Genomic DNA, 27,996 nt, shown 5'->3' on the forward strand with positions numbered 1-27,996 from the left:
TCCAAATTGCACAGTGATGCTTCTACACTGATCTGTTATAACTTAGTAATCAGAGTTAACAGACTGCCTAATTAACCAAGTCATCATTTGCCAAGATCCAAATATGGGATGAATTGTGGGCCAAGGAGAAAATATGATGGACATGAAAATTATTAATTCAGGGAAGCATTAAAAGCATGTGGAGTTAAAGTTCTTTGCTAAATCTTACCATCGTTAATATCCTTAATTTTTATAATAGAAGTAATATGTGAAAATAAAAAAATATATTACATTCAGGGTATATGGAAAAACATTTTTGGATCAACTAGTTATTAGTCACTGATACAATAAATTACTTTTTCAAGCCTTTGACAACCTATGGGGTAAAAATCACAGACACCCTCTGACAGTAAGTAACATCCATTAAGTGCTTCCTAGGTGCTACCATCATGATCAGTGTTTCATATGGGTCAATATGTTTATTCTCCATATAAACCCTAACCCTTGGGAAGGTACTATGTTTATCTTCAGGTAACATTCAAAAACTGAAGTTCAGAATATTTTTTTTTTACCCACAAGAATGTATGAATTAACAAACAATATCCGATCCTTTCAAAATTCTTAGAGAAGTGTTATTAGAAATTCTATAATTTAACTCACCAAAACTTTACCCATGGAAGCTTTATTCATTCATTTGTTATGTACTTATTAGTGGGAGAAGGCAATCGGGGTAACTTGAAAAATGCCATGTGGCTAGCCTGGACAGAAATCCTTCATCAGCAGCTATTTCCCATCAGTAACATCACTGGTATGGCCTAAAAGACATGTATATTTTAACTGGGCTAAGATATTTTATAAGCCGCTTTCCCTAGGTAATCCAAATCCAAGTCCAAATGTACGGTTTAATTCTAGAAGAGACAGTAAGTCCACCAATCTGATCATTTTTCCCTCGGCTACTTGGTAACTCCTATTCATCCTTAGGGGTCCCAGCCAGATCTCACTGCTTCTGGGAGGGCTTCCCATCTCCCACCTCCAGTGCCTCCTCTCCAACCTCATATACACCTGTACAATCTATCAGTATTCCTGTAGCTTCTCTATCACTGTATTATAATCGACCTTTCTGTCTACCTTGTAGATGTAAGTATGTTGATATCAAAGACCTCGCTTTAGGACCTACGACAGTGACAGATGGTTGGCGGATGGCTGGACAGAAGGACAGATAGAAGGAGTACAGCAATGAATGAAGCCCAGGCTCCTTGAGGACAGAGGCATGGTAGTATTTTTGAGGCAAAACCCACTTCATCGATGTAAATGTCACTGGAGATGTCCAAGTATTAGGCACAGAACTTAATGGGGAACATCTCAGATGACACTCAATCCTGGATAGCTGGGCTATATGATATTTAAAGGTTCCTGCCAACTCTGTAATCCTATATCTTTACTGTGCATCAAGTACAGTGCCTTTCTGAGCGATCCTGGATCCTGGACCAGGAAAAAAGATAGTTATAAAGGATATGATTGGGACAACTGGATGAAATTTGAATAGGGACTGAGGTTTGGACTATATTTTATTAATATTGTATCAATATTACCTCATTGTACTGTGGTTATGTAAGAGAATGTCCTTGTTCCTAGAGAAAAAAAAGCCTGATTTATTTAGGAATAAAAGGGTATGACATCTGCAATCAACTCTCAAATGGTTTTGAAAATAATTATGTATAAGTATAGATATATGTGTGTATGTGTATTATATAGGTAGATCGATAAGAAATGATAAAGCCAAGGAGCAAAATGTTGAATCTAAGCAAAGGGTTGCTTTTGGGGAGTTCCTTGACTATTCTTGCAACTTCTCCGTAAGTTTTAAATTATTACAAAATTAAAAGGTGCCTGTGCTTCAAAAAACAAAAAAAAAGTACAGTGCCTTATAGGATATATATGCGCACTCTACCTTCCTCGAACTCTGTCCCTTTCTTCTGTAACCAGCACCCCTTTCACCCACTTTCCATTGTCTTGCGCAGGTCAAAGGTCATTCACCTCTCTTGAGACGAGCATGTGACCCACGCCAGGCTACCCACTGCTTCACTCCTCCCCCCCACCCAGCCTTGCTCCAACCCCAGAAACTGTTTCAGTGATAGGCACATGGCACACAAGGGACCAGTCACAGAACCAGGAAGATCCAAATTCTATGAGAGCTGCTAGAACTTATAAACAAAGATTCCTTTCTGCTGGAGTTGTTACAAAAGCAGAGTGATGAATGGTTATATTGCAACGAACTGGTCAACAACTCCATGAATGAATCCAACAGAGAGCATTGCACGAGACTTGAGACCAAGACTTAACAGCGTGATCGGAACCCCCCAACTCCAGATGCTCCTGAAGCTCATTCTACCAGCCAACTTTTCAGCATCATGAGCCAATTAATTCCTCTTTATGCCTAAACTGGTCCCAAGTCACCCAAGAGACCTAACAAATGGTGGGCTCAGTATTTGAAGGCACAGACACATTAAAAATGGTCTGCTGTTGTGTTAACAAGGAGATACAGACAATTCCAATCCCTGGAGTAAAAACTGCTTATTCGTTGGTCTTTTGCAACTGGCTTTTCTATATTTTTTTCAAGCCTGATATTTTACTATGTTTTTAAAAACCTATTACCTGTTATTTTTGAATGTCAAAGTCCTTGGCATACAGCTTATGAATCTGGAATTCCATTGACCAAGTAACCAAAGATCTTCTAACTTTGCTACCCAGTGTTACCTGTAAGTACCCAGATCTTCACTTTGGTAAATAAAAAGCCTTGCAGGTGAATGTATCTCAAGAACTAAACCAGCTTGCTGGGAAAATGTCCCAGGTACAGGACTGCTGCTTTGGGAAGGGGACCCTCTCGCCTGCCACACTTTTCGACACAGGTGATTGAGCGGAACAGATCAATCGTTGAGTAGTCAGAGGCTAACACGAACTAAAATGAGGGCTGCAGAGATGAGGTTAATTAGAATAATGTACCAGAGAAAAATGACTCAAAGATCTAGAGAAAACGTCTTAACAGGCACGTCCAACTAGAGACCAAAGAACGCCAATTAAGTGGCTGTCCTTGTCCTGAATCACATCGGGACTTACTTTTATTTCCTAAAGCTCTTGTACTAGCAAAAAGAATTAAAGCATTTGAAAAAGGCTACTAAGATCAAACAGAGCTGGCTAGATGGCACTGAAGTATAAAGTCTCAACACGCAGCGTACAAGCAGCCCCAGAGTGAAAAATGTATGTTCAAACAAAACCATGCTTGCAAATCAACACCCTAGGAAGATGCTTACATGGTGAAAACAGTATGGTGCAGTGGTTAGGAGCCATGGCACCAGAGCAAGAGTGGTTGGGTTTGAATCCCAGCTCTACTTTTAATGAGCAGAGAAGTGTGAGGGAATCATTTCACCTCACTGAGCCTCAGTTTCCTCACCTATAAAATGGACTTTTTTGAATCATACCCATCTCATAGAGTTGTTGTGAGCTAATATGTAAACTCCCACTAAAGGCAGCTATTACAGGGTAGACTTTTCACAACTAGAGTGTTTCTATTCACCGCTGGTTTTGGGAATTTCTCAGGATTAGGTTTTTCATAGGTTTTAAAAATTCTACTCTTCTCTCTCATTACTTGCAAGGGAGAAGGGGTAAACTACACACACAAGGATTGGTGGTAACATGAAATGCAAGTTCTTCTAGGCATATACAACTATAGAAAACCATATGCATGCTTTTCTAGTAGAATTTTTTAAAAAATTATCATGTTTACGAAGTGGGCTGGAAGTGAAGGAATGGATTTGTGTCACCGGTAACAAATGATCTGGGACAGAAACGGACAAAGACTAGGCACGGTCTCTCTCGATGTGAACACCCAGGGTAAAGGTTGACTTATGGTCCCTAAGAAGTGGCAATGAGAGATTCAAGCCCCAGCACATCATAACCAGACTCACCTGGCCCTGAGAGGCGCACTGAATGCAGCAACATTTCGAAACATCAGAGAAAACCCCTTGGAACGTTCCTAATCTTTCCCGCTGATGCTCAGGCATCAGGATATTGAGAAGACGGCTGCATGGGTGGTGATCCAGGTTGTCAGGCTTCCCGTGTAAACGACACGAATCAAGTCTCGCATTACACGGATCTGTTTCTCCCCTTTCGTGATTATTGTTTTCGTTTCTGAAATGGTATTTGGAGACAGGGGTGTTGCATGTTTTTTATAGATGGAAAAAAAGCTGGGTCTCTGCCACTCCGAGGGCTGTTATGAGTCTAATAAAGGTTTTTCCTGAATCGTTTGCTTCACTTAACTCCTACTTATTGAACTTCAGCTTTTTTGCTTCTGAATAGGACATTAGGAACCAAATTTGATGCCCTAAACTGTATTTTACTCATGCTTTTTATTAAGCTTACAGGCTACAAATTATAGATCAACAAAAATTAATGGTAAAAGCCATTTTTTGAATAAATTAATTAATTTATTTATTTTATTTATTTATTTTTGGCTGTGTTGGGTCTTCGTTGCTGCGCGCAGGCTTTCTCTAGTTGCGGCGAGCGGGGGCTACTCTTCGATGCGGTGCGCAGGCTTCTGATTGCGGTGGCTTCTCTTGTTGCGGAGCACGGCTCCAGGCATGCGGGCTTCAGTAGTTGTGGCTCGCGGGCTCTAGAGCGCAGGCTCAGTAGTTGTGGCGCACGGGCTTAGTTGCTCCGCGGCATGTGGGATCTTCCCGGGCCAGGGCTCCAACCCGTGTCCCCTGCATTGGCAGGCGGATTCTTAACCACTGCGCCATCAGGGAGGCCCCTAATGGCTCTTTTAATTTCTGAGATAACCCTAGCTCTTCCATAAATCATGTCAATGAGAGTATGTAACTTGATATAGTTCATCTTTTACCACCAAAAGCTGTGGGATAGAGAGAGAGACAAATCCCTCTCTGTGCTTGGGCTTTCACACAGCAAATGCACAACGAACAGCACAGTTCAACCAGGCCCCACCTAACACAACGTAGCAACCATAACAGACCCTCTACCTTAAGCAGGTGAAAGAAATAAAAACTCACAATGAAAGATATTTATATCTACCTCCTTTCAATCCATACAGACTTGAATTTTCTTTCAAAAAAGAGATATGTAAATTTTCAGGACCAATACATCAAGGGTACAATTTTTTAAAAATATTTATTTATTTGGCCGCACTGGGTCTTTAGTTGTGACATGCGGGATCTTTGTTGCCGCCTGTGGGATCTTCTTTTTTTTTTTTTTTTTTTTTTAGTTGTGGCATGCATGCGGGATCTAGCTCCTTGACCATGGATCGAACCCGGGCCCCCTGCATTGGCAGTGCAGAGTCCTAACCTCTGGACCACCAGGGAAGTCCCCAATTTTTTTAAAATTAGAATTTCCAGGCAACTTAAAACATGGTCTATTGTGAGGCAGGAGATCAAATGAGCTCTGATTACTTAAGGATGAAACATCTCCCCAGCCAGGCGGCGTAAGGACAGTGCAGGACCTTGAACTCCAAATTCCCAAGGTGTTTTTGCATGTGGGTTGGGCTCCAAACACTGAGCCATCCCAGCATTTGAGGTTTATCACTGGCCTTATCTGAAACAGATCCCTCACATCCAACACTCGACATGCTAACAACAAATATAAAACAGCTCATCCCACTGTTCGCTCATTTTCCACTTTTTAAAGGTAATTCCATGCATGAGATGAGCGAACCTAATAGGGAATCCAGGCTCTTCGCCATCTTTGCCCCCTTTAAAATGAAGATCACAAGAAAGTGCGTTATGGGTTTTGTCAGTGTGCTTCCCAATACCCTTTTGTTGATCTTCCTGAATCAAGAGCATCGTTATTCTGTTCCAGATCCTGTGCAAAGCACCGTACACATAGCATCTCATTTAACCCTTGCACGAACACTACGAGCTTATTTAGGTCACGCTATTTCCCCTGCCTCAGTTAAGTAAACTGAGGACCAAAGAGAGAAAGTCATTTGTCCAAGAACAAACAGCCAGGGAATGAGAGTGCTGGGATTTGGGCTTGGAATCCAACATCCTTAATTAACTTATACCACCCACCATAAGCTTTAGAACCAAAAGGCAAATGATTCTGTCTTCATGGGGAAGTTGATGATGTATAACCTTTTCCGGATGGGACACACAGAGTATCAAAGACTTGTACAAGGTAGAGAGGAAGCTTTCCAGAGAAAAACCCAAGGGCAGGATTCTATTCCTATAATAAAGGTGATGTGCATGGTTTTATTTCTTTTCTTACTCTCTCACCCAGATGCAGTCCTCTTAGTACCATGAAATATAGAAATTCACAGGGAAATCCCAAATGTCCTCTGACTCCTTCAACAAATACTGACTGCCAGCCTGCCTACTATTCACTGGGCACTGCCAGCCATGAGGAAGCAACAACACTGATTCAGACAGATCTGCCTCTTGCTTATTACCTGGTTAACAGGTATATTCAGAAAGTGACAGAAGCTGTAGTAAGTGAAACAGACAAGAGGCTTGGGTGGCTAAGAGTTAAAAAGGGGAAGACGGAAATCATCTTTAATGGGGGTAGTCAGGGAAGCCCACCCCAAGAAGGTGATATTTGAACTGAATAATGAAGGATGAGAAGGGGTTAGCTCTGTGAAGCACAAAAATTGTTCCAGGCAGAGAATCGCATGGTCAAGCAAGATTTTAAGGCATCTGAGCACAGTAACAGTGTCTAAATAAAATATTTGAAACCACAGAGCAAAAATTTAGTTTCCAAGAGTCTCGTGAAAAAGTAAGAGCCACTCCTTCAAGCCACTACTTCCACAGAGTCGACTAATCAACAGACAGCCATGGTCAAGTGGTCGCCAACGCGTCTCAATCTTTGGGACACGTCGCCAACTGGGGCCGTCCATGAGCACAGCTGACGATCTCTGCCACAGTCACGCGGCAGCTTCTCTGTGCATACGACACTGTTCTTTGAGGGCCAGTCCCAAGAAGACGTGTGGGGACCAGGGGCTGCTTTGCAGACTCAGCACAGAGGCAGGGACCGGGATGAGGCCGGGCAAGACCGACCTCATGTAGCATCAGCCTGCATGAGTGAAACCCTACTGAGTTTCAGATTATCATCAGCAATACCAACCTGAAAGCAGTCAGTGAATTCTGCTTGCCAGGCAGGCCCATTGTCTGAGTAAGTAAAAAAACGGAATAAAGAAAGAACTGCTTGCCTCTCAGGGGAAAGCGTCAAAATGGGACCCAGAGATCTAAGTCCTGTTAGCCGGGCTGTCCAGCTGTATACGTGGCTGCAGAGTCCTTGAAGACGGGCATCAAAGACACCTCCCAGGGCTTTACTTAAACTTCCAACAGAATACCAGGCGAGGAGCAATGGATTGTGAAATATACATTGTCTACCAGTAAAGTAATGACCAGTGAACCAGCCAGAGGATAGTAAAAACTCCTCAAAGACGGGGATTTCCAGCACATCACCCAGGGTGCATGGCACAATGCTGACATGTATTACCTACCAGGAACCGTGCTAAGCTCTTTACAGGCATTATCTCAGTAATTCTTTATAGGAATCTAGCTCCTATTTGTATCCCCATTTCCCAGATGAGGAGGTCATGGCCCAGAAAGGTTAAGTAACTTACGCAGGGTCACTCAACCAGTAAATGGAAAAGGTGGAATGTGAATCTAGGCTGATTTAACTTCAACGCAGACACTCTTACCCACATTGCTATCCTACATCTACAGCAGGCATTCAAGAAATGTCTGTGAATGCATCGGCTACCATGTTTCATGAGCATCTATCACAGGCTGGTATAGGCAGAGACTATATTATGAAGTAAAGGGAAGTCTCTTCTGTGGGATGGTAACTTTCACAAGAATAAAGTACAGGCCAATCTGGAATAGAGAAACTGGACAGGAGTGGCTCACTTGTCTCCTCCACCCTCCAAAGTAAGCTTTCAGCAGACATATGGGGAAGAGCAAAGCAGAGATGCAGATTAGACAGCACTGTCCAGTCTCTGAGGGACAGTTCAAAGCCATCAGTGGCAGCCCTCACACATACTGGGAACACCACAGTTGGGTGCGGGCCTGTATGTCCTAGGACCTCACGCTAGTACTCAGGCTTTAACAAAATCTCCCATCCAGAGGAGAGAAAATCCATTCGAAAATCTGGGAGTTTAAATTTTGGTTGATGGTTCTCATGAGACATAAATTTCTTTCTCAGATTTGCCATGGCACTTCTAGTAAGAATATTATGGTCCTAAAATATTTACTGAGATATGTATCTCTGCTGAGAATTGAATAAGCTGAAATTCAAACATGTAAAATTCAAATAAGACGTTATACACACAAACCAATCGAAGAAAGAAGGCATTCATCAAAATAAATAAAAATTAGATATGGAAGAAAAACTGATAGCATGATTTCATATAAGTAACCACAATTGCTGCTCAATAACCATACACTTTTTCTTCATTACTACTAGAATCTGGAATTTATCTGGGACAACAAATTTCTCAAGTCTAAGGATCCAATTCCCAGATGCCCTTATATTAGGGGTGGATAAAGGATGTAAATAGAAGCCACTGAGGAAGACTTCAGGGAAAGTTCTTTAAAGAGGACTTCCTCAGCTGGGAGAACTACTCTTTTTGTTCCTTGTACTTTCGCCTCTTCCTTTCAGGATGTAGAAGCAGTGGCTGGAGAGCCAGCAGCCATAATGTGACCTTGAAAATGAAGCAACACCTAAACAGGCAAGCAGAGCATAAAGACAGAAAGCGCAAATTGCTCTCCCCCAGACATCTTTTATGAGAGAACACACAACTAATTTTTTTAAACTCACATAGGTGCATCTCTGTTACTGGAAAACAATTCTTAAATGACATAAAGACATGAAAACATATCTAAAGACTACCCTACTATTTTTTGTCAGAAAAAAAAACCAAACTAGGAATTCATGAATTGAGATTCTGATTACCCCTCTATTCACCAAGCTGTTTGTTTAAGTATGACTTTCCTTAATTAGTACCACTAGCCCAGGGAAGCATATTTGCTGAACCTGTCTCTATGTTTTGACATGCAAGGCTTGTGAATTTCAAACACACTTGTAGACATCCAAAGCATTATTATTTATTAGGGCCTATTTTAAAGGTGGAAGATCTGAAAACACTCTAGGAATCTGATGATTAAAGGAAATTTAATAGTTCTGTATTGGCATTTGATCTCTAGCCTGCCATAATCTACCCGTATAGCCCTTCATCTGTATTTGATACCAAAGAGGCATTTCAACAGCTTGTCCATCAACTGTAGAATAGAAGGAACGTACAGCCAAACCACATGACTTAGAAAATAAAAGAGCTTTCCCTCACACTCATTTAGCTCATGAAAACCCAATGTGATTAAAAGGGTGAAGGAGGTATATTCCGCTAGGTGAACCATAATAATGGTGTACAACATCCATTACCTTTGTAAGGAGTTTCGAAATTTTCAAAGTGCTTCCCTGTACATTGTATCTTGTTTCATCCTTACAACTACAGCCTACTCCTACCTCAATAGAAAGGGCATTATTTTTTTATTCCCATTTCTTCTTGATAAACGGTTTGCTCAATATCAGGGGGATTGCTACCTGGTGAAGTATCCTGATTCCAGGTCATCTGTCCCGTTTTGATGCATTAGATCAGGGTCCACAAACTATGGCCTTTAGGCCACGTATGGCCCACGACCTGTTTTTGCAACTAAAGTTTTATTGGATGCAGTCACGCCCATTTGTTTACCTGTAGTCTATGGCTACTTTTGCTACATCAGCAGAGTTGACTAGTTACACAAGAGACTCTATGGTCCATGAAGTTAACAATATTTACCATCTGGCCCTTTAGAGACAAAGTTTGCCAACCCTTCATTAGATCACCCTTCCACAGATATGATCCAAGTTACAAATCCTGCTCCGAAAAGCCATAAAGCTATCGTGGAAGGCAATAAACCTATTCCTGCTGGCTTTGGAACTCATGCTTGATAATGGGGCATTCCATTATCTTCTGAGGGATTACTATATCCAGTATTGTGTCACCTGCAAAGGTGGATGGCAATTTTTAATCGGTACACAATATAAGTGTTGTTTGCCACTCACCCTGAACTTTTAACGTGTCTCACAGCCATAAAAAGTCTGGAGGTCACTGGTTGGGGGCATGCATAATGCCACAGGACTGCAACACACAGAGAGACACTGAAAGCAAAAAGAACAGAAGAGGTTAAGTGAAGCGGCAAACTGCATTGCCTCAAAAGTAACACATTCACGTAAGCCTTATTGACGCAGTGCTTTTACATTCAATATATAATCATGTATCTGTGTATCTATTTTGTCCTTTCCCTTCTAGAATTAGCAGTAATTTGAGTTCAGCGTTATAGAATTATAGTACAATTATAGTACAAAGATGTTACAGAGCCAAGTAAAACTGCTACTCTTGAAGCCACTGTCATTCACTTAGGAAGTGTGGTTCCCTTAACTTCCAACATTTCTTACTTTTGAGGATAACTTCTAGGAATTACAATGTTATCTCATTCTGAGAAATATGGGTAAGATGATCCCTGAGGCCCAGTGAAGATTTTCCTTTGGGTTTCGGTCTTCAGTCTCTCTCAATGCATTCAGTACAAGCGACCGGAGGAAATATACACGCAAACGTGTACGCACACACACATACATCATCACCTTATTAAAAAAAAAAAAAAAAAAAAAAAAAAGACAAGCTATCTCACCTGCCAGGCAAACACAACATCTTACTCCCCAAAGGTTACAATTCTTTTTCCATTGCGTTTCAAATGCAGAAGGAGGCTGTGAAACAGCCCCCTCGTGCAAACAATCAGCCTGTGCATGTGCTCATGTGTGCTGAGGCTATGCGTTTTCATGGCTTAGTTGGGTTACGAGTTATTTACCAAATCTAAGGCCAAGTAAGCTGAAGTTGCTGACAGACAAGTCAGCTCATCCTCAAGCAGTTTCAGGAAGTTTTTGTGAATAGCAGTCAGCAGCAAGGTTTTACATGCCAGGCCTTTAGATCCTTGAGATGATAATGACACCTGTACAGCCCTGAAGATGACAGAAGGGACCCGCTGTGAGATAGGGAAATGGAACTGCAGGATGAACAAAAAGCATGACCTCTTCCCTGTGTGTGTGTTGTTCCCTTGCAAAAGTAAACTCAGACAACACTCCATGAGTGTACGTGTATTCTAAGCTAATCAGACAGAGAAGTTGAAACCAAAAAGGAGATGTATGAAGTTTTATGATTTGAATAGTCGTGTATCTCCGGAAACTACACGGGGTGTCTGTCTACCAGGGCTCAGCAGAGTGTTAAGTGGGTGCCTTTTCTTGATAGGAGATAAACTCAGGACAGATGGGTCCACACTCTGTTTTCTAGGTATCAGGTATCGATGTGAGTGTAAACTGTTTGTCAAATACATTACGGCCTAAGAATCGTCATTCCTACATGAGTTTAACATGCTGTGTTAGCGTTATTCTCCTTCAACAAGGCAGCTTAAGAGCATGATAAGAATGCATCAAAAATATTTTTCCAGGTAATTTCAGTTGGCAAAGTTCAAACTTAATTGGTGACCTCATTAATGAGCAACTGCCACCACAAGAAAGAGGACCCTTGTCATGGACTTATCAGAGCAATGAGATAACGAAGTTAATTATATTGTTTCCAATGGATTTACACTGGCTTCCTTTCAGAGTCTACATTTTCCAAACATTCGTTCTGACACTCCATGTGTATGCTCCTCTTCAGAACCCTATCAGCTGTGGGCTCCTCCAGGAAATGTCGGCAGATCACAGCCCTCACATCAGGGCAAAGCGATCGGAAAACTTTTCTACCCTTTATTATCTACTTGTAAAATGTTATAAGCCTGTAAACTAGTTAATTTATGAGCCGTGTTAATAATTTGCCCACACTTGATCGCAGGTTTCGCAAACACTGGTTTCCAGGGATGTGGGAGGATAATTTGTAGGTCCGGCATCTCTCCTAAGGGGGCACTAACTAATTTGACACAGTAACATGACATTGATGGTGGGACACACTAATGACCACACTCCAGGACGTGGCCGTCAGCCTGTCGTTCCAGTGAAAAGCCAGCTTGCCTTCGCCGCTGCTCGGTACACGATGCTCAACTAATTATTCAGACAGCGACATTAATGGGAGCCCTCGTGTTTATTTTCAACATACTAACCAGCGCTTAGCTTCCATTTGTCGGATATGGTCACTGATTAAACTGTGGCTCATGAATAGTAAATCTGAACTCGAATACAACAAAGGAGTACCCGAGAAAAAAATGAGGAACAACTGATTGGAAACCATCCTTGTCAACTTGTTTTCGGTCTCAAATTTCGTCAAGGACAAAGTGACAGGTGGTAGGAAATGCTGTGAATACCAAGAAAAGTGAAAGGGATATTTTTAATCACCTATGGCCATATACAATCTTGACTCTTGACCAAGAGCAACTTATATCTCAAATAAACTTCACCAACTTTATGGTACTGAATGAAGATTTCTTTTGAAGCTAGTTTTTCCATGGAATGACCAAAAGGTTTGTTTGCTTTAGTGTGCTTTTTCAATCTTACAAAAGTTTGATCTTTGATGAGATTGTCTCAAATATGATCTTCACAAACATCACTGAACGCAACTGTGTTTTTTCCAAATCTATTGCAAATCTGTACTACTGAGGGTCTTTTTAAAAATTTCTTTAATATGCTCTTATATGTCTTGTTTCTAGTCTGCTAAACCTTGCAATCAAGTTCTTTCTACTTTAAATTAAATTTCTATTTTGGTATGATAAATTTTGTCCTTCATTTAATGGTGATTATAATCCTAAAATATTCATATAATCATAATTTAAAATGAATAACTTAAAAAAGGTGTGCTTAGATCCATGAGAGGTATTAAAAAATTGAAAACGGTCCTGATGTGGTTCATTGTAAGAGGTGCACTTTGAATCAAATAACAATGGTAGTATTTCAACAAACGTCCTATCTGCCCTCGTGGATAAAAATTCCACTCAATACTGTGTATGACTTCTGCTTTTACAGAATAGCAAAATAAATCTGAGTCCACGTAGACCACTTTGGGAATGAAAATGTCACTGAATGCAACATTTCTTAAGTATGTATCTCTAAACTTACTCTATGATAGATCTGTGATTTTAGAATGCCAAAGTATGTAAATGGCACACAACATGTGGGAAGCAGATTCAGATCACAGGCTAATTTTTAAAATATATTTAAACAAGTATACAGATTAATTGTCTCTACCCAGCATTACTGTCTCCAAATGTTATTTACATGGGTAACTGTTAAAGACAGGTTCTCAGATTATTGGCATCTCTGTGCCATTTATGCCTGGTAAGCGTGTATTCTCCATAATAACCCAAGAAGATGTGGTCAGTCTGTGGCAGAGACTCGCTAAATGTTCATCAGATCTCTTCCTTCTTCCTGGGCGTACACAGCTGGGATGTATTTCCAGTTAGGTGGGTCCTTGCGGCTGAGTTATGGCCAAACAGATGGAAGTTGGTATGTTACTTTCATCCTGACCCAGAAGCCTCTGACCCAACCCTAATGCCCTCTCTCTTCCCTTGGTTGTGAGCTCAGAGGTCCAGGGCAGAACTCCAAGTCCTACAAGATGGTGGAGTCACTGGGTGGAATGAGCCAAGGTCCCTGAAATACCACGTGGAGCAGACCACCACACTTGTTCCCCACCAGCCACCAGACGGAGGTGCCTCACAAGTACACCTGCACTAAGTTAAGCCTCTGAGACTCAGGAATGTTGATTACATTTGCCAGTTTATATCTCTTACCCAAATACACAGACCTTTCTGATTTCAACCTGGTTCCAAACTTATACTTGAATTTCGGAAACACCATACAGAAATTTGCAAATTTGGAAAAATCCCTGAAGATACGTTATACTTGTGATTGTTTGCTCCTCTAATTAACCTAAGGGTAGAAAGAAGAAAGGGAACAGGCAGCTAATATGTTCCCAAAACATGTCAGGTGTATCTTTCCTTACTTTATCTTCACATGGCCCTGTGAGGCGGTCCGATTCCCATTTTATGGATGAAAACACTGAGCCTCTAAGGAGTGAAATACGAGCCGACGCCAGGGAATGTAGATCCGGTGGACATTTTCTTAGTTGACTGCCTCTTGGCTTTTAATACCCAAATTCTACAGGAAATGCTTATTTCTAAGTCAAACGTTTTTGGTTGTTGCTCAGAAAAGAAAAAAGTCCATGACATGCTCTAAAATGTAATACAACATTTTCAATTAAAAGCATGAGGAGAAAGTGTCAAGTTACAATACAATCGGTAGAATGTCAGAAACTTCTGTAGAGGTTTTGAAAAGCCAGCAACAAAGGGGGTGTGTCGCAGATGTTCCTGGTGATAAAAAAAAAAAAAAAGCCACATTTCCAAAAAAAAAAAAAAAATGCATGTTGAGAGCATATTAATTGTTGAGAAATCAATGTTTTAGACATTTTTACATTCTTAATGCAATGGTTGTTAACTATATATAAGGCGTTTTACTATACTTTGGTCATATTTTAGAACAAGGGCTGGCAACCTTTTTCTGTAAACGGCCAGACAGTGAATATTTTAGATGCTGCAGCTTTTGCAGCTGTTAAGTTCTCTGTGGCAACTATTCCACTCTGCCCACTGCAGCAGGAAAGCAACTAAAGGGGATAAGTAAACAAATGGGCGCTGTGTTATGATAAAACTTTATTTACAAAAACAGGTAGTGAGCTGGATTTGGCCCCAGGGCCATAATTTGCCAACTTTTTTTTTTTTTTAATTTCATCCCTCCCCCCCATTTTTTGAAAGTATAATTGACTTATTATATTAGTTTCAGGTGTACAACAACATAGTGATTCGATATTTTTATATGTTACAAAATGATCACCACCATCATTTGCTACCTTCTGCCTTAGCAAATTGATTGGGGGGTTTAACATACTGACACATAACACATTATGATTTCTCATGTGTTAAATAATGGGAAATAGTAACACTGTAATGAAAAGAAAAAGCTGATTTTTTCTCAGCCAGCAAAATCAAGTCCCTGTCTTAAGGTAATGGAGGCAACAGTCACCTTAAAGTGACCTTATAATAAATACTTCTTAAAAAAAAAAAAAAGTAAAGCAAAATAAATAATTTGTAGATTTAAAATGTCACTGGAGGAGTGAATGCTGGAAGCAAAAAATGACAACCTCTAGAAGTTTCAAAATCAGGTACAAAGTCTCCCCACATTAGAACCAAACAGCTTTCTTGGATTTGGAGGACGTTCTTTATCAACCAATTTCAGAGTGGGAGCTATGTGTCCAAAGATAGAATATGCCAGAAGAAACGCATCAAATATATTCTCCCGTCATTCTCCCAAGAATGTAAAGTTGTTGTAACAAGGTTTTAGTTCACTTTTTTTGGGCGGGTGGTAAAGCTCACAGACGTAATACAGACAGAGAAATGCTTTTTTTAAAAAAATCTCAGTTCCCCATTCATGTTTTATTACAACAGTGAAGTACACAAGATGGTTTGAGACATAAAATGGATAAATTGTATGAATTTGTTTTACGTAAAATGTCAATCCCAACAGAAAAAAAGCAAGTCAGTGATAGCCCAGTCTGACAAAGGAATATTTTGTAGCCATTAAAAATAGTTCCAGGAGTAGGGAAATGTGTACAGACGCTTGTTATGATGCGACATGAAATAAGCAAGATAGAAGAATCATAGCTAAAGTACACTCTTAAACATATGCATCAAAAAAGAAAAAAAAAAAAGAAAATGGACAGAGAGTTTGCCTTGGAGGAAATGGGATTAGCTGCTATTTTTCTTTACAAACTTTTTGTATTTTTGATTTTCTAAAACAAAGCAATTTCTCAAATACCGGTTATAGAATCTGAAAAAGCTATCTGAACTTCAAAAAGAAGAAGACATTCGTTGTACATTTACTGACACTCATTTATTAATGGCTTTTGATTGCCTCTTTTTCAGAACAGGAGAGTCTTGAGAGCAGAGATTCGTGTCATCTCTCATATCCCAAACATGGTGTTATAGCATCTCACGCACTCAATTAACATTCCTTGAAGCAACTGAATAGTTCACCTTACTTTTAAAAAGTCCTCTTAATGAGATTCTATAAATAAATTAAATTTTTATACTTTAAGCCTTCAAAAAAAAAACAAAACAATTTTGTTGAAAGCATTTGATCGCTTGTAGATTAGAGCTGTAAATCAGTTGCCTGATGCAAAAATTGCACTTTCTCTCCTCTTTCCTTTTCCCATGATGGCACACAATAACTTTGTCTTTCAGTAACTTAAAACAATTCTGAGTCATCGGCTCCTTAAAAACAAAATACATCTTGTTCAAGGAAGCTTGCCATTTCATAAATATTTACCCCAATGCACTACGCTGCTTTGAAGCGGGGATGGTGAGCTCCCGATTGACAAGTAACTTCTGAGCAGAAAGAGGGAGGAGACCTCTCATGTCAGCGAGGAAAGGGTGTTATGCTGTCTCCACATTCACTCTCTGCTGTGGAGGCTCTTCCCCACCAGCCAAAAAGCACACGGCAAAGGCAGTCATCATTCATCACTGTTTTCTTTCTCTCGGTCAATCTCTGTCTCTCACACACACACACACACACACACACACACACACACACACACACGCATACTCACCCTGCACTCACCCTCTCACTCCCTGCTTGCATACTTTCAATGGCGCCCCAGTACTCTCAGGGAAAGAGATCAAAACCTGCACTTGGCCCTTAAAAGGCCACTGGAGATCTCTCCAGCCTCCAGCTCAACTACACATCTCCGCTGGCCCTGCTCAGCTTCTCACTGGGCCTCTGTACTGAGCTAAAAGGATAGAGGAAGGAAGACTGAGGACAAGATGAAGGTTCCGGCTTCCTTCTTGAGAACCACCGTGGTCAAGAAGACAGTGGGGAAGAAACATCTTTTTTTACAAAAAAAAAAAAAAAATAGGCATCGTCAACACTTTATTAATATGTTTTCCTCCACTTAATGTATCACGATAAATTTCCCATGGTATCTTCTGGATAGAAATAAACTGAGATGAGTACACAAAAAACTTAAGCCCTAAAAGCAACTTCAGTTTTCTCCTTAACACATACCCATTCGCCCAAGGGTTGTCTGCAAGCCCACAACAATGACAAGTGGGAGAGATTTTGTTGGTTCTCACCACCAGGAAACTCTTTTCTCCAAACTTGTCCACTCCAGGGGGAAGAGAGAAAGGGAGAGCCAAATGCAGAACACAGCGAGGTCCCACCATGGGAAAGCCAATCTGTGTGCAGTCACACTCGCACTCGGGGTAGAACATTCCATCCTACAGTGGAACATATGCAAGCCACAGCTGGCTCATCAACAAATCACCCTGCCTAACCCCACAGGAAGATGGGCTTTCAGTTGGGAATGAAATGAAAGACATCTGCCTCATGACATGCAAAAATCAAGGCCCCCTGAGGACTATCGCTCTTCCTGATTTCTGGGGGAACAAGGGTGTTTATTAATGAGCAGCTACAAAAAGAGGAGGCGCTATGCTTCATTGTGATCAAACCTCAGTGGCCCAAACCAAAGCAACATATTGTTTGGGACTGTCACATGATAACTAGTGCCATTTCATTTTCCTCTTCCTGGGCACACAGGAAGATTATGTTGCCCTGTTTTCCTGACTCTTAGGTTGGGACCATGTGTCTGATTTCTGGCCCATGGGATGGCAGCAGAAGCAAGGTGCACCACTTCCAAGCCTGACCAAAAAATCAACTGCGCTCCCTGTTCTTCATCCCCCGAGACCGTGGAGACCCCATGTTCTCGTGGCAAATACAGGATGGAGAAGGTTCCATGGGCACATACAGACATGAAGGGAGCATGACATACACCTCTATTGTTAAGCTACCAAAATTTGCAGGTTGTTGGTCACAGTAGCTAGCACAACACATCCTGATTAATATACGTTACACCTTATTACAGTCTTCATTAGGATTTCCTTGAATACATACTTATTTTTGGCTTAGTCTCCACCATGGGACCATGTCTTGATATTCTGTGTATCCCCTTTTAGAAAAGACCTACCACCATGTCTTCCAATAAATGGTTGCTGATAGAGTGACAAATGACTAATCAATTAAGAGGGAAAGCATTCACGTGACGGTTAACTTTTTCAGTAATTACCCTGGGCCAGATATGACAAATGAGTACTTTGCTCTCATGAGGCCCACAGGAAACAATACAAGCAAGTGGGAAAGATGAACACACAGATGTGACCTAAGCACAACAGGTCAGAAAAGGCTGCATGTTAGAAATGATCTGGAAGCCTAAGACATTAAAAAGATGAGCAGAACTTAACCAGGGAGGCGGGGCTGGGTGGAGGGTGAAGGGAGCGATTCTATGATTCTCTTGGTCAAAACAGACAAACACAAACACCGGGCCTGAAAACAATCCATCTTCTGTCTTCTACAATGACTTTAAAAATACAACGTGGGAGTATCACGACTTCCAAACCAAAAAATGAGGCCAAATACATTGACTAATACAGAAATAAAAGAACGCCATTACCCCCTGCTAAGTGTCTCAACGGTGTAACTTAAGACAAAACACTTGTTTTTCTTCCACCGACAGGGAGAAAGGAGTGGGTTAGTCACACTCAAATTGCTTTTCTAAATTATCTGACAAAATAATAGCAGGAGAAACGAGGCAGTTCACAGACCGCACCACTATTCCTTCTTAAATATTCATTTGTCTCCTCCTTTCTATAAATATCAGAATGATCCCTCGAAAAAAACCACAAAAAAACAAAAACAAAGTGGGTTTTGTTTATTCTTTACACCCATAAGCTCATGAGGATAGAGCACTTAGAATAGGGTCGAGAGACCCAGCTTCTCATCAGCACGGGATCGGCACTGAGCTGTAGCTTTTAACTGGGTCCCCTCATCTGCAGCCTGAGAACAGGGGGTCTGGAGAACTGGAAAGTCCTTTCCGGCACTAGTATCTCATAAAGGGGTTTTCAAACTCACATGCTCATCACGATCACCTGGAAGGCTCATTAAAACAGGACTGCTGGGCCCTAACCCCAGAGTTTCTGATTCAGTAAGGCTGCGGTAAGGCCAGAAAATTTACATTTCTGCCTCCAGATGATGATGCTGCTGCAGCTGCTTGGAGGACGGTGCCCGCAAGTCCTCTGCTTCCAAACTGCCTGTCTGTGCACATCTGGACGCCCAGGTGGAAGACAGTCTTCTCCTAACCAGGACCAGCCGAGTCTGTCTCGGGTGGGGACTCTTTCAGGGTTCCTTGCCCAACCTCTGGGGACCAAGACCTTAGCCTCTCTCCCAAGGAAGTCTACTCTCAGGAAAATACCTGAAGCTCTGCAATCCTGTCCCCAGCAGCCGTCCATGTGGTTTGTTCTGACCTCTGAGTCAGAAGTGGCTGCCTTCGAGGGCTTTGCATCAGTCTCAAAAGAAGACCCAGCCCTTTGCCATGTCATGCAGGGCCCAACTTCCAGCTCCAACCTCTCCCATACCATTCCCATCCACCCACCCTTATTCCTGCTAATGACTTTCTGTTCCCACACCATACTCTTACTAACTCTGAGGCTTAGGCTTCATCATTCGCTCTGCCTAGAAAGTTCTTCCTACAGCTCTTTGTATATGGAGATCATTTGTAACCTTTAGACCTTAAATCAAAAACCATCTCGATTCTGAAAACTCCTAGTCCTAAAACTATGAAAAAAAACCCAAAAAACAAAAAACCATCTCTTCCATGCTGCCTTCCCTGATCAGACCATTTAAATGACCCTCTCAAGGTATGGGCCATATACCGTTTCCTTCATGTATTTTTGTTCTATGTAAATACATTGCTCCTTCATTCCATTATTGACTCTCTCTGCCTCCCTCCACTCAAAGGCAAAGTCTGTGAGAGCAAGGGTCTGCTGTGCTCCCTTCCCCTCTCCGCAACCCTCACACAAAACACAATGACTGTCCTACGGCAGACACGCAAGAGATATTTGTCGCGTGCAGGAATGACTACATTAATTATCCTATTCTGTCTTTTAATTTAAAAAAAAAACCTAAGGAAAAGCCAATAACTATGAGCTATAATATCACAAGTTCCAGAGCCCAGAGTGATGCGTAATGGCATGTGACAAGACTAAAGTTACAGGAACGAAGCATCTGTGCCACAATTTCAGGCTTGAGAAACTGAAGTGGGTCCAGGGCTGGGGAGATCCTTGGTCATACATCTCAAAGCACCCCCAAGAGGCCTGCCCTGTCCTCTACAAGCCATCCCATATCATTTCTGCAAGGCTGGGTCCATAACCCCTAGACGTCTTGAACTTCTTTCTAATGTCACCCCATTCCTGCTGCCAGGTGCAAAGGCAAAGAAAGTTCTTTGCAAGCTGAGCTCCCCTACTCTGGTCGACTCTGAAAAACCACTTGTAAGTGGTATATGTTAACCACAGTTCGTAATTTTGTCACAGGTGTTTGACTAAAAAGGGGACAAAGCCTTTTAAGATAGTCTGCCTCTGTTATGTCATTGTGTATATTCCGCACCACACCTACAAGCTAACACAGTCCTTTTGTTCTATGCCATGGCAACCAAGAGAGGTAATGCTGCATAATTTTGCTAGGGGCATCCTATAGGCTCAAAAATGTGCACGCCTTGGAGGGGGTGGTGGTGGGATGAATTGGGAGATTGGGATTGACATGTATACACTAATATGTATAAAACAGATAACTAATAAGAACCTGCTGTATAAAAAAATAAAATAAAATTCCAAAATTCCAAAAAAAAAGTTCGCGCCTTTACCAAAAAAAAAAAGTTAAAGTAGAATTTTAACACAACTTGTCATAACAGCTGACACCCATACACTGAGGAGGAAATCAAATGATGTGAGTTGTACCTGGCAGTTCAACAGAATACAGGATAAATACTTTTCACAAGACAGCCAAACCATCGGTGAGAACTTTTCTATAATTATTTTTTAAAAATCGTTAACATCTCTTAAGCTTTTTACCAGCCTGGTGGGGTGAAATCAGTGCCAATTCTGGATTGGACACTAATTTACTTATTGTGCAGACTTAGAAAAGTCATTCTGTGAAACACACTGTAAGGAGAAGCTTCATGAATTCAATTATTCCAAAGGTTCTTTCCAGTCCAGACTCTTTGAATCTATGACGTAGTTTCTGGGTTTCCACCTTAGGTGGACACACACAAGGAAAAGGGCCAGCTCACCTCTGCCCCCAACCCCCCCGCCCCATTATAAAACAAACACTGTGAGAACGGCCAGCCTTTATCACAAGCTAAGGTGTGGGGTGGCCATACTCTGGTTTCTTGTATCTGTTCAAATAATGTTATGTTTCCATGTACTGCAGGAGGGTGAGCTGATGTAGTAATTACCTGTTACTCTTGACAAGTAAGGTAATTAATGTAGCAAAATACCACTGCAATGTGTGTAAATTTAGACCACCATAATTAAAGCACCCGTCTGTTCAACAAAATGTTCAATTAAGAAAAAATATTGACGGTGCACATTTTTGGAAATTAGAAAACGTATGGAATGAATGAATGTCCCTTAGCTGACATCCGTTTCTAGAATGCTTTCTCAGCAGGGAGCACGCATAAAGGGTTATAACAGAGTAACTTCCACTAAAACACAGAATATTTTTGTACATATACTATTAAGACAAGAGTCTCTTGTGGAAGTATGTTATTGAGCATTCTCATTCTATGTCACATATGCAAGTCAGAAAATGAACTTCAGGAGGATCTGAACCCCCAAATGATAGCAAGTAGCAAAAAGCTGAAAAGTTATTATTGTGCAACAACCCAAGTAACAGGGCTGCCCTCAAGTATCATAACCTGACAGTACGATTACCTACTTGCCAATATTAAAGAGCTACAGATACTAAACACACCCTGGGCAAATAAAACAGCTGCCAACTTCCTGGCACTCCTTGAACAGAGAGACAATGGTATCAAAGTTTGCTTCATTATCTTTTACTCTGGTTTCTTCCTGTGTCTACCAGTCATTTTTTTTTCTTTTATTGAAGTATAGTTGATTTACAATGTTGTGTTCATTTCTGGTGTATAGCAAAGCGATTCAGCTATATATATTTATATATATGACACACACACTTTTTCAAGTTCTTTCCCACTATGGTTTATTACAGGATATTGAATGTAGTTCCCTGTGCTGTACAGTAGGACCTTGCTGTTCACTTGTTTTGCATACAGTAGTTTGTATCTGCTATTCCCAAACTCCTAATTTATCTCTCCCTCCCCACCCACCCCCTTTCCCATTTGGTTTGTTTTCCATGTCTGTGAGTCTGTTTCTGTTTCAGACCCAAAGGTTAACACGCTGAACAAGAAGCCTACCTGGTCCTTCACTTGAAGGAAAGCTGATGTCCTTGCTAATCTGCTTGAGAGCATCTCTAGCCACGTAAAGAGTCAAATGCCCAAAGAAATTAAACCAGAACTGCCAGAAGACAGAGGCAAAAAGAAGTCATCAGTTACCAGGTCAGGAGAAAAGTAGTTACCTCTAAATTTGATCACAGAAAAAAAAAAAAAAAAAAAAAGAGCTCACTGATATCTACGTGGAGAAGTGGGAAACGAGTCAGGGGTTCTTTTTGAGAAGGAAATCCCAGGGGTTTTTCTCTTAATTCTTCTACTCAGATAAATTCAGAGGAAGACACAACAAGTTGGCCTAAGTAAAGAAACATCTAGAATCCAGACAGACTAAACAGTGTGATATGGGAAAGAAACACTATATGATTTCAGTGTCACTTAATGATGTGTACACTTGCTTTTAGTCTTGTTTTCACATTTTTGTATAGTATATCTTACCTTGGGAGATAGAAAAATCTAGAGAGAAGTAACTAAAAGGCACATTCAAGTGACTTCACAGTTTATCATATTAAATTAAGCCCTAAATGTTCTATATCTGAGAACTTGGATGTATCCCCAAGTAAAGAATAAAAAGTACAAGGAGACATTCTAGATCAAAACATGATGAGGAAATGAAATGGTTTCTCCAACTAAAATACTCTGATTTCGCACTTGGAAATAATAACAATGATCTTAAAAGGACGAGGATGAAGAAATCACTTGCTCTAGCTGTTGACAAAAATAAGGCTGGAAGATCACAGCAGGGAAGAGGATTTTGTAAAAGTATCCTCAGAACTTACATTACCCGGCGGGCACTGGAGTATTAACTTCTAAAATGAACTTTTTTTTTTTAGAGCGGAGGGGGTGAGGGAATGAGTGAAATAGGTGAGGGAGATTATGAGGTACAAACTTCCAGTTACAAAATAAATGAGTCACAGGGATGAAATGTACAGCATGGGGAATATAGTCAATAATAATGTAATATCTTTGTATGGTGACAGATGGTAACTAGACTTATCGTGGTGATCATTTTGAAATGTATAGAATTATCCAATCACTATGTTATGCACCAGGAACTAACATAGTGTTGTCAGTCAATTACACCTCAAAAACAAATAAACATAGAAAAAAAGAACAGATTTGTGGTCACCAGGGGTGGGGGAGGGGTCTAGGTGGGGGGGGAGGGGGAATTGGATGAAGGTGGTCAAAAGGTACAAACTTCCAGTTACAAAATAAGTAAGCACTAGAGATGTAATGTACAACATGATTAATATAATTAACACGGCTGTTAGATATGAAAGCTGCTAAGAGAGTAAGTCCAAAGAGTTCTCATCACTAGGCAGAATTTTTTTTTCTTTTTCTTTTTTTTTTGTATCTCTATGAGATGATGGAGGTTCACTAAACTTACTGTGGTAATTATTTCATGATGTATGTAAGTCAAATCATTATGCTGTACACCTCACACTTAGCGTTGTGTGTCAACTATATCTCAACAAACCCGGAAGAAAAAAAAGAAAATAGATTATTTGTAAAAAACTCTCATAGTTAGAAAGGATGCTAAATCTAATTATGATAGGGATGGGGGGAAAGGGGAGGCATGAACTGAGGATCTGATGCAAGATTCATGGAATGCAAACTAAAATTTCTGTTTCTCCAATGCTGAATGAACCATCCAAAGAAGACAGGGCAGTCAATACTGTTCTTATTCACTGGTTGAATTTACGGAGGATGAAACCTCCAAAAGCAATTATTTCAAAGATTACATTGGATGGCATCTGATGGGCTATGTAATATTACAAAATATCACAAAAGCATTTCACATCGATTCTATCACTGCATCCTCACAAACCATTGAGATAATAAGATTAATTCCATCTTATAGACAAGTAAAGTAAGGCCCAGAAGCAGCAAACTGGTATGGCTGAGTTCCCAAAAGCTACTGTACTGGAACAATTTGTTCTCCTTGGAATGGGATAAATGTATTCCTTGGCACTACTGAATCAATTCATAGACAGTATTTGAAAAATATGTCGCCTTAGTACTTAAGAGCTGTGACTTGCATCTTAAAATGTGTACCTTAAAATTACCAGAAATACTGGTTAGTATGTTCCAAAGCAAATGGTAATGTAAATTATCAGTATAAGTTTTCCCAACACAAGTTGGGAAAAAGTTCTGATTCCAAATTTTGTACTTTAGCCATTTAGTTAAAAAAAAAAATCAAAAAGAAACCAACCTGGAACTGGAACTTGTGATCCTATGAACCCAAAACAGCTTAAGTAGTCAGTTATGTCTAGAATTTGCTTTACCCCAAAAGAGGGCTCAAGGAAAACCACGCCACCATCTTCAACTTCCAACTTTATATAAATGAGTTCTTGACTTCACTTTCTTAAATTTATTTTTATTTTATTTATTTTTGGCTGTGTTGGGTCTCTGTTGCTGCGCACGGGCTTTCTCTAGGTGGGGCGAGTGGGGGCTACTCTTCATCGTGGTGCGTGGGATTCTCATTGTGGTGGCTTCTCTTTGTTGGGGAGCACGGGCTCGTTGTGGCACGCGGGCTTCAGGAGTTGTGGCGCGTGGGCTCTAGAACGCAGGCTCAGTAGTTGTGGCACACGGGCTTAGTTGCTCTGCGGCATGTGGGATCTTCCCGGACTTGGGCTCGAACCCGTGTCCCCTGCGTTGGCAGGTGGATTCTTAACCACTGCACCCCCAGGGAAGCCCCCTGACTTCACTTTCTTTTAAGCTTTTCCTCTTGACTCTTCAATGGCATTGTGCTACGGTCCTCTTTCATCTCCCAGACAGCATCTGAGAATCATGGGGCTGGAGGATGACTTTTCCAGGTCACATACATCCTCCAGATGTAGAAGCTGATGCAAGAAATTGAAAAAAGGTGACAGGTAGCAAAAGAAGGGAGGACAGAGGAGTATCTAACGATACCTGTCATATTTATTCACCTTTTACCTGTAGAAACTTGAAACTGAGCGACATGCAGAATAGATTCTTCATCCTTTTTCATTCTCAGAATTAATAAAAACCGGAGGAAAAAACTAAATGGTGTATGGGTAAGCAGGAACATCTGAATTGATGATAAGGTGTTAAAATGTGTGAGTCAACGTTTCCTGGGTTTGTTAAAGCAACTTTAACAGACTTCAGGGGGCCACAGTCACTGATGTGAAGGTACCCAAATTCTGATCTCATGTGGGCTGCACGCACTGCCTTTTTATGTAAGAGAAAATAATTTTAAATCAGACAGCAAAAACATAGAAAGGTGAGATGGACAGTGACTCCTAGATTGAAATATCCTCTACTACTTAACTTCAGCCTACACAGCCAGCAGAAGAAGAATAATCGGAACTACTTTTATCTAATTAGGTAAATAAGTATCACAGAAAGGAAATATTTTTTACTTACTATGCACTGTGCTCAGAACTGTTTTTGCATAAGCCCATGCAACCCCCAAGCATCTGATAAACTAGAATATGTTCAATTCCTGAAGTGAGGGAGGTGATTTTTCACCTGCATCTTCAAATGAGAAAATTGAGGCTTAAAAAGATGAAATATCTTTCAGAAGGTCACAAAGTTACTAAGTAGCTTAGCCAGAATTTGAAACCAGATCTCTCTTCCCAACTTGGGTAATTACTTGACAATTATACTACCACACTTAAGAACATATCAGCTAATACTTCTGGTATAAGGTTTCCTGGTTCATGTTGATCCTGGAAAGTAAAGCAACTTGAAAAAACAACTTTATTTTCAGAAGTCTGCTTTGAAATAAAAATCATCTTTTTGCTGGTAACATGAAGATTGATTATTTTTCAGCTTATAGTAGTAATAATTATTATCCTATGACTGCTATATAGAAATGCTTCCCCAGAATTTGGTGGGCTTACCTATCACAGTGTAAAGCAAAATATTCCACTATTGTTGCCATCTAAAGTCTCGTACCCTCCAGACGTTTATCTCAAGTTATGAGATGAAGCCACGCTGGTGCTAGCTTTCTAACACAGAATTCTGTCAAGAAATAACTTAAGGATTCCTGTCCAAACCATATGTAAAATAGAATCAATATAGCCCAAGAAAATAAAAAGCCTGTATTTGAGGTTTATCACTGAATGAGCCACCACAAAGCAACAGAAAGTAGTTGGATAAGGAGACACTATCCTGGGTCACCAATTTCCCTTGTTCCTTTTGCCAAGGGAGAGGAAATACTAACATCAGAAACTTCTGGAATAGAACGATGTGACACACAAACACCAAAGAAGCTACTGCTGGGAGATGAACGGGTAATACTACATGATACTGCATGACACTATCAGCAAGACGAGAGAGGGTAATGGGTTCGTTGGCAAAATATTCAAGTTCTTACCAACTTCTGGTCTACGAAGTTCTTTTCTTCTTCCAGATATTTGCTCCCTTATCAAAAAAGCCATTCTTTCACCCCCGTCCTCCCCCATCACTAATCTTGGCTGTTTCTAGCTATGATGTTGAACCCTCTCCCTTTCTCTGCCTCTTGCCTCACTCCTGTGCTACCTGTATCTTTATCTTGATGTTATCTGGGTGATGACTAGAATAACGACCGGGTAGAACCAAGAGACAAGGCATTATTTCCTGAAGTTCTCGACTTAAACCACTACAATGATTTTGGGTGGTACAGACATGACAACAAATTACACTGAATTGCATCCTTAGTTGTGTTCTTTCAAATTCCAGTGCAACCCTTCTAATTATGTCAAGGTCAAAGCCTCATTTGGGTGCTGGTCTGACACCTCACACATGCTGAGGTCCACTTTTAAAAAAAGAGAGAACCCTTCCAGCTCAATACCTTAAGAAGAAGTAGGCAACAGTCTACAGTGAGTTTTTATCATGGGTCAGCAAATGACGGTCTGTGGGCCAACCTGGCCTGCTGCAGCTGATTTTTGTAAAGCCCATGAGATAAGAAGAGATTTTATATTTTTGATGGGTTTGGGGGGAAAAAAATCAAAAGAAAAGTAATATTTCATGAAATGAAAATCAAATTTCTACGTCCATAAATAAAGTTTTATTTGAACACAGCCATGCCTGCTCATTTATGTTTTGTTTCCTCCTGATCTGGCATTACAGAGGAGGTGAGTAGCTGCAAAAGGACCATAAAGGCATGTGAAGCTGAAAATATTTATTACCTGGTCCCTTACCAAAAAGTTTGCCAACTCCTGTGTATACCATCATTCTGCCTTCATAGTATTTATTTTAGGTTACCATTGAGCTCTGGTAACTGATACTACTTTTTCTTTAAAGGGATAATGTAAAAATCTCCTTTTTAAATAGACTGGTTTATATTCCAGCAAGTGAAGAAACTTAAAGGGAAACAGAAGCTCATAAAGTATAGGTGGTATTTAGATCAAAATCAGGGAAACCATAAGCAAAGTCATGAAAAACGCCTGAGAAAGGCAGAGAAGTTTGAAAAATAAGAAACCGAGAAGCTGGGTGCAGGCAGGGAGGGGTTGGGATACAAAACTAAAGACTATGTAAATAAGACATCCAGACGTAGCGATCTGTCTTCTAAGGTCAGAGTGGAGTCTGAGCTGTGGACCCCTAGTGGATGGGGGGTCAGGCAGGCTACCCAAGAACACCAGGTTGGC

At 40.7% G+C, this 27,996-nt stretch overlaps 1 protein-coding gene and 1 non-coding gene across 9 annotated transcripts in view; both read right to left on the minus strand.

The window, feature by feature from the left end:
- The window catches only part of FOXP1 (forkhead box P1), a 586,392-nt gene that overhangs the window by 363,402 nt on the left and 194,994 nt on the right, over positions 1–27,996 (minus strand). For 6 of the 8 annotated variants that reach the window (XM_059940183.1, XM_059940180.1, XM_059940179.1 and 3 more), the window contains exon 4: positions 10,087–10,182. The exons of the other annotated variants lie outside the window; for them this stretch is intronic. The gene's annotated coding sequence lies outside the window, so the exon portion shown is untranslated. The remainder of the gene's footprint in view (positions 1–10,086; positions 10,183–27,996) is intronic. 8 annotated transcript variants of the gene reach the window in all.
- Positions 5,276–5,348, minus strand: TRNAG-GCC (transfer RNA glycine (anticodon GCC)). Its single transcript has one exon. It is a non-coding gene; the product is annotated as a tRNA-Gly (tRNA).

The sequence above is a fragment of the Balaenoptera ricei genome, chromosome 11 (assembly GCF_028023285.1).
Source record: "Balaenoptera ricei isolate mBalRic1 chromosome 11, mBalRic1.hap2, whole genome shotgun sequence".
Lineage (NCBI taxonomy): Eukaryota > Metazoa > Chordata > Mammalia > Artiodactyla > Balaenopteridae > Balaenoptera > Balaenoptera ricei.